The following is a 7,677-nucleotide window of genomic DNA, read 5'->3' as shown; positions in this document are numbered from 1 at the left end:
TCTGATTTCGTTTTATAAGATTGTCGATTCGACTTCTACCGGGGTTTTGTGATTTAAATCAGGCTTTTTGGGCAGTGTACCTTTTCTCTTGTCGTGTTCAAGATGATTCGCTGCATAAGCTCCTGACTGGGTGTTCTGTACTGCTCTGTTATTTCATTCAGATTACTTAAGTGGTGTACAGATAAAACCCGACTGCGTGGTGTAATTTCCGGGTTCGGCACCAGCAGCACCTGCAAACATATCAGCTGACCTCGACGTGAGTTGAACACACAACTTTCTAATCTGGAGTCAGACACGCTACCGTTGCGCCACGAGGTCACTCGCCACAAGTGCTTTTAATTCCCCCAAAGAGAAAAATCAGCGTCCCTGGAAAAGATTTTTTTCATTCTCTCCTGTGAGGAGCGCCGCTCTTCCAACGAGGGTCTCTTCTTCCCAGACCACAGATTATTCTTCCCGCCAGGCTCTCTCACAGAGAGCACACACACCGTCTCCACTAATGTGTTTACTACATCTATAGATCTGACCCCCTACAGCCCCGATATACAGCCCGGATATTCGATATTCCCCGATAAAGAACAAAAAATATTCCTGGATAGGATATTTACCACCAGCCTCGTGAACATCTCATCTTGACCTCTTCCAGGAGGAGCACAATTAACACAGAATCCTCTCTCCATTTAGCAAATAACACAAAACACTGTTTACCTGTCAAGACAGAAAACCAGGCTGCTCCAGGTGAGGCTTAAGCTCACAACCTCGGCATGACTCCACTGATGATGTCATTTTACATGGCCTGAACCAGGAAAGAGTTTGGAAGTTATGGTGTTGTTTTAATACTTGCCTACTCTTTTAATTTTTCGGTCAAATCTTTTATTTGGGAGTACTTTCAATTGATGTTAATCCTTGTCCCGATGCACGATTCTGGGCCATGGTGCATCTTGAATAATGTTCTTATACAGTAGGCTTCAGTTTGGAAAAGTGCGCTCTTCAGAAGCTACCGAAACCGCTAATGGTTACATAACACTTAATGCAAAAGCAACGGTCGGGTTTGAAAAAGAATATTACTTGCTATGAATACAAACACTGCTACAGGAGGGGTGTTAGGGCTATTTTAGCTTAGATCATCCATTCATCTTACATTTCTTCTCCATCTATATCAACAGCGAAATCGCTACTGAGCGCTAAAGGCAGGTCCTGGCAATACAATCTTCTTTAGAAAACATTATTCAAACTATTTCTACTACCATACGTCAAGTAAAAGATACCGATTGCACGCAACTAATACAATCTCTTTTCCAGGGACGTTGTAGCTAGATGCAAATTACAATCGAAAATGTATGAGTTTTAAAATTTTCTTTTGGATCCACAATGATCAGCATGAACCATCAAAGAGCCTGTAGCTGCAAGAAGGTTAAAAGCGCACAAGTGATCTGTCTTTGGTCAAAGGAATTGCTGGAGCAGTAGGACGCAGAGCAATATCTAGCAGCTGTAGACGATGTTCGGGGAAGAGATAATTCTGTTTTCAGCACAGGGAGTGAGAATGAGCTCAGTCCGGCTCCCAGCAGAATCCATTCTGGTTTGGTTACTGTCAGACTGTGCGTCTGAGGCTCTTTGGATCGCAACGTGAAAAAAAAAGAACAAAAAACATTTGCTCACATCTTGTGATTTCCACGAGAGGAAGAGAAGATATCACAAAAAAAAATCAGCACTGAAGATTTGGATCCGGGACCTCATACTTGTCAAATGATTAAAATAATAATTATGAAAATATCAGGTTGTGTTTCTGCAACATATCGTGCACAGTACGCCATTTTTTCTAAAAATACAGTAGATTGTACTTAATAAAAATGTACAATTCATCGCTGGTATAAACAGATGTGTGCTGTGTTTGCCTTTGTAAGCATTTGTTTAAAAAAGAAGTTCACAATATGATAAAAACACAGAAAGCACAAACCTAATAATATAACGATACAAAATCAATACCAAATTATAAAGCCAATTAAGTACCTATCCTTTGAAAACAGTGACATTTGTATATACTTTTGAATTACAAATCAGACAGAGTAGTCCCTTAATTCAAAGATCAGATCTTGGCCAAAACAAGACAATTAGATGTTAGCTGAATTCGGAACAAGAGCCTCTGCTTCATCGTTTATTGAGCTTTTGATCAACGTCTGAGTGAAAAAGATTTGCTATTTTAACTCTTTGATTAAAGTTCACAAAAGCACCTTCCTTCGAGCTGGAGTGAAAACAGCGACTTGAGGATTCCTAACTGTTTTTAATACAGTCCGCCACGCTACCAACTGAGCTATCGAAGGGATCTAAAGTGCTCCTCTCTGGCACATATTGCCCAATGTAGTGAAATATTCCGGGTGATTAAATTCCAGTTCGACATCAAGTTTCCAACTCGTTTCCTTAGTCTTGTTTACCTTGAATTTAAGCCACAAACCAGGATTCTACTGTATAAACTTCCGGGGATGTTACAAAATGTTTGAGGGGGCATCAATCATTACAGGCGGAAATTCACTCCTTTTTTTTCTCGAGGCATCATATTAAACATTTCATTTGGATCGAGAAGAGGATCACCATGCGAGACAGAACAAACTGTTTGATTCTGTCTTTATTGGGAGCTGTATCACAGCTAATGGATGTAAAGCCTTCAGTATGCGATAGTGAGAGTTCAGTTATGTGAAGAGAACTGAACTGAAATTTAGTGAATTCATATTTAAATAGAGTGTAAATCATCAAAGTGTTCTGTCACTTCAAACTTAGTACGACACTACCAGGAGTGGGGATCGAACCCACGTGGACTTTCGTCTATTGGATCTTAAGTCCAACGCCTTAACCATTCGGCCATCCTGGTCTATAGCAATATGCTGCTCAGTTGTTTAACATTTGAATATGATTCATCTATTAAAAAAAAAAACAGCGCCCTGTCACAGAAACGTACCCCGGTCTCCCGCGCAACAAGCAGGGGTACTCAGCACTGTACTAACGAGGAGCGCTTGTCCGCAGCTCACCGTGAGCTCTGTTTACTGTCAGCAGACATTTCCTCATTTCAAAAGACGTTTTCGCCTGCTCTCAGTAATTAATGTCGGTTTGAAGTCTGTTCCTGTTGTCTCCACTCTTGACGAAGAGCAGCCTTACGTAGGAGACTCCCTCTCTCAAGAATTTTGCCATCACCCTGCAAGAGAGAAGAGCCATCAACCACCAAGACACTTAACATTAAACACATGAAATGTGAAATGTTTTTTACTTAAGGATGTTACCGTTTCCACTCTAACTTCTTTGTCAGAAGTGGGAAATGAACAAACATCTCTAGGGGAAGCTACAACCTGAACGCAACGCCTTGGACCACCAGCCATCCTGCCTGTGGCTCTTAAATGGAATGATATGTTTTATTTCTACTTGATGATAAGGGAAAAAAAAGTTAAATGTAATTAGGGAAATGTCTTTTTTTCATGGGGAAAACAAGTCTAAGCAAATGTAAAGTTTAGAGCAGCACTCAATAAAAACTATCTGAAACCGGTAGCGCTTCTTATGCGGATCAGTATATTCCGATACCAGTGGTTCCGCAGAAGAAATAAGAAAAGCTGAACTCCAAGCACTGTGTTGCCATTACTGCTACTCTGGCTGTAGCTGCTTTAAGATCTACTCAGCGGGCACAGAATGTTGTATGAGGTCAGACTGGTTTGCGATGTCTAAATAACAGCATGCGAATTTAAGCTTATTTAAGTAAGAGTATTTAGAATATAATACATGCTCCAAAAACGTTAATCCTTCACTGGCTGCTATTTGAAACGCCTTCATAAATGACACGTAATAGAGATTTATGCAGCTAGATTTTATGCTTCACCATACATTGCAGTCAGGAAAATAAATCAATTTTCTTTAACACCTCTGGATAAAGTTCTTGGATAAAGTGGAGCAGGTTTCAGACCTCTGCGTACAGCGCCCTTGATGTCATTTTATTTTTACAGCAGCAAGCATCCTGAAAGTTTTTTTTATATTTTTTTATTTGAACAACAAAAATACATATAATACAAAAAAGAGCACATATGATGTATCAACAACATCGTCAGGGGCACGTGCTATAATCCAATTACACTTTCTGAAAAATCTACTGTCCATGCAAATGTACATGCTGATCTACAGGGTTCTTTTCTGCACTGAGCTGCTCATTTGAAATCCAGAAGGCAACACAGACGCGCTCCTATACCAAGAGTCTTATCTGGACCACCTGGGTAAAAAAAACAGGAAACCTAAGCACTATTCTATACTGACAGCTTTTGAAAAGGAGCTCTGTAATATGCACAAATACAAAGACAAGGTATAAATACTCCATAGGTTTAAAATTCAGGAATATGAATGGTCAATTGTTTACAATTGGAGTTTTTATGTTTCGTATGATTTAGCGACTTTTTTTCAACATGTAAAAAAAAAAACAGCACACCTAAATGACAAAGCCTTAGAGCTACAGAGAAAAAACAAATTGCGTTTAAAGTAATTTTAAAGGCTCGAGAAAACATTGCACTATGAACGCAAATGTTTGTCTTCTTTGTCGCACTTACGTTTTGTTGCTTTAGCAAATTTCATGCAGTTTATTTCTGACACAAGACATAACAAGCTTGTGTATTTATGACAAAAAACCAGGGCAACAATTTTCATTGACCTTGAAACTAAAATTGTTAAAAAGTAAGTTAAATGCACATATAGTAAATATATTTTCTCATATAATGGTGTGTTTTTCTGTCTAAGAATCCTTCATGAATGGTTTAACAGACACTTTGCATGATTAAAACAAATATTTACGAATTTTAACGTTTTATACAATAAAGTTTTATTGTGAACATGAGCCCTGTTTATCGATATCACCAATACAGTTCTGGATTTTATTCTGCCTTCCTACGCACATATGAATTTTCTTTCACACAACAGCTCGCATGTGTGGTAGGGTATTAGCGCCAGGGATAAAAAGAATGATGTTGGCTTTTAAATGATAAACCATTTGCGTTTATACAAAATCACAATGCGTTGTCGCAGACATTGGGACATACTCTGTTTAAACACCTGTCGTTTTCTCTTATATTGGCTCCTGTGCTTCGGTCCATTCGGTCCATTCGGTCCAAAAAGTGGATTTTGCACCTGCGCCAGTGCTGTAGTGGTATCATACAGACGCCCATACAAATCCATCACACGCTGAAAGCTCCGGAAGGCAACATAAAATATTGCTCTGTCTGTTGGTGGATTAGGTATGCACGCTTTTTTCAATGTAAAATACAATGTAAAAAGATCAAATTTGATTCAAAATCGATTAATGTAAAAACCAAAAAAGCTCATGTTTTTTATCTAGTTTTATCTTTATCTATATCTATATCTAGTTTTTCAAAGGTCTTTTAAAAAGAAAGTTTATCGCGATTGTGAAAGTTAGAGAAGGTGTACCAGCACGTGCCTTCATATCTCGCCTGTAGCTGCGAGAAGGTTAAAAGCGCACAAGTAATCTGTCTTTCGTCAAAATAATTGCTGGAGCAGCAGGACGCAGAGTACCATCCAGCAGCTGTAGATGGTACTCTCAGTCCGGCTCCCAGCAGAATCCATTCTGGTTTGGTTACTGTCAGACTGGGCGTCTGAGGCTCTTCGGATCACAACGTGAAAAAAAAAAGAACAAAAAACAATTGCTCACATCGTGTGATTTCCACGAGAGGAAGGGAAGATATCACTTAAAAAAAACAGAACTGAATATTTGGATCCGGGGCCTCATACTTATCAAATTATTAAAATAATGATTATTAAAATATCAGATTGTGTTTCTGCAACATTTCGTGCACAGTACGCCGAATTTAACAATAAAACAACAGTCACAGTGAGGGCTTTACACGCAGACTGGGGTATTTTCCCTTTTTATATTTTTGCCACTTTATATCGAACCTGTTATACTCCCAAAAGTGCACAGTAGCTTGTAAATAAAAACGTACAATTCACCGCTGGTATAAACAGATGTGTGCCTTGTTTGCCTTTGTACGTTAAAAACACAAAAAACACAAACTTAATAATATAACGATACAAAATCAATACCAAATCATAAAGCCAATTAAGTACATATCCTTTCCTTTGAAAACAGAGAACACCTTTATATCTACAAAAAAAAAACGTGACATTTGTATATACTTTTGAATTACAAAGCAGACAGAGTACTCCCTTAATTCAAAGATCAGATTTTGGCCAAAACAAGACATTCAGACGGGAGTTTAATTCGGAACAAGAGCCTCTGCTTCGTGGTTTATTGACCTTTTGATCAACGTCTGAGTGAAAAAGATTTGCTATTTTAACTGTTTGATTAAAGTTCACAAGAAGCACCTTTCTTCGAGCTGGAGTCAAACCAGCAACCTAAGGATGCCTCACCATTTCCACTACAGTCCTCCGCTCTACCAACTGAGCTATCGAAGGGAAGTGGGGAATACTGTTTACCTTGAATTTAAGCCACGAATCAGGTTTCTAAAGTATGAACTTCCGGGGATATTACAAAATGTTTGATGGGGCATCAATCGTTGATCAATCGTAGCAGGGGTGGCGCACCGTCACTGTACCCAGACGGAAGGCAAGCACCTGTTTCCCCTGGACTGCAGCAAGCTGTCCCATCACGGTCTTCAGCTGCAGGCCGGAGGCCTCCCATCCTGGGGGGTTGGTGCCCTCGGTGTCGGGGAGGACGCCAGGCCGGAGTAGGGTTACCGATGAACCGGTGTCGAGCAGGGCCAGGCAGGGTTGGTCCTCGATTCGGCAGTGGAGGTACAGGCCCTGGCTACAGCTGACTCGCCCCACAGTGGCGTGCAGGGCGCCGGTCTTCACAGCGCTCTCCGGAGCTGGGGTTGAGGTGTTCCAATGGCGGCCGTCCCCGCGCTGAGCCGCCCCGTTCCCGTTTTCCGATGCCGATGTAATTGTGCGAGGCTTTGGGGCCCGGCAGTCCCGGGCTCGGTGTCCCCTCTTCCCACAGCCTTGGTAAAACCAAAACCGTTGGTCAGCTGGCAGGGCGCACTGCATCTGCTGGTGCTTCCAGCCACCCCAAATACGGCCTCAGCCCATGTAGCAAGGGCCAAGGCCTGCCCCAGCGAGGCTGGCGCGGCCAGCTGTACGTGGCGCCGCTGCTCCTCAGGTGAGAGGGCCTTGAGAAAGGCCTGGAGAGCCATCTCCTGCTGCGCCTCCTGGGGGAAAGCTGGGTATCCTTGGCGGGCGAGGAACATGACATCAGCGGCGACCGAGCCCAGTCGCTCTCCTGGTCGGCGCCGCCGTAGGGCCGGCCTCTCCCGCATCAGGTCAGGCGCCTCCTCCACCTCCAGCCGGAGAGCTGCTGCCAGTGCTGCATATTCTCCTCTGTCCTCCTCCGGGACATCCAGGAGCAGCTGGCAGGCTGCTCCTTCCAGCGCCACAGCCAGGTGGCTGGCCATCTCTGCCCGGTTCCAGCCATTCGTTCGGGCCGCGAGCTGGAACTGCCTTAGGTTTCCCAAGGTGCTTCCCAGTCGTAGAGACCGGGTCGCACCTGCGCTGATGAGTGTGGGAATCGCTGGTCGGCTCCGGCAGGGAGGGTATCTTCTCTCTGGGGTATCCGCTGGCCAGGAGTAGCAGCCAGTTGCCCCAATTCTACCGGCAGAACCACTACTGAGTAGCCCTGGTAAGGGCTGT

The 7,677-nt window shown here is 42.6% G+C and overlaps 3 non-coding genes across 3 annotated transcripts; all 3 read right to left on the bottom strand.

Annotated features, from left to right (window-relative positions):
* Nucleotides 1-246: 246 nt before the first annotated feature.
* trnaw-cca (transfer RNA tryptophan (anticodon CCA)) lies at nucleotides 247-318 on the bottom strand. The gene has a single exon. It is a non-coding gene; the product is annotated as a tRNA-Trp (tRNA).
* A 2,462-nt stretch (nucleotides 319-2,780) lies between these two features.
* Nucleotides 2,781-2,863, bottom strand: trnal-uaa (transfer RNA leucine (anticodon UAA)). The gene has a single exon. It is a non-coding gene; the product is annotated as a tRNA-Leu (tRNA).
* Nucleotides 2,864-6,359: 3,496 nt separating this feature from the next.
* Nucleotides 6,360-6,447, bottom strand: trnay-gua (transfer RNA tyrosine (anticodon GUA)). The gene is given in 2 exon segments: nucleotides 6,360-6,395; nucleotides 6,411-6,447. It is a non-coding gene; the product is annotated as a tRNA-Tyr (tRNA).
* Nucleotides 6,448-7,677: the final 1,230 nt, after the last annotated feature.

Source organism: Atractosteus spatula, unplaced genomic scaffold (genome assembly GCF_055471065.1).
Source record: "Atractosteus spatula isolate fAtrSpa1 unplaced genomic scaffold, fAtrSpa1.hap1 Scaffold_95, whole genome shotgun sequence".
Lineage (NCBI taxonomy): Eukaryota > Metazoa > Chordata > Actinopteri > Semionotiformes > Lepisosteidae > Atractosteus > Atractosteus spatula.
Note: the sequence above shows the minus strand (reverse complement) of the source record. Positions and strands in the feature narration are given on the sequence as shown.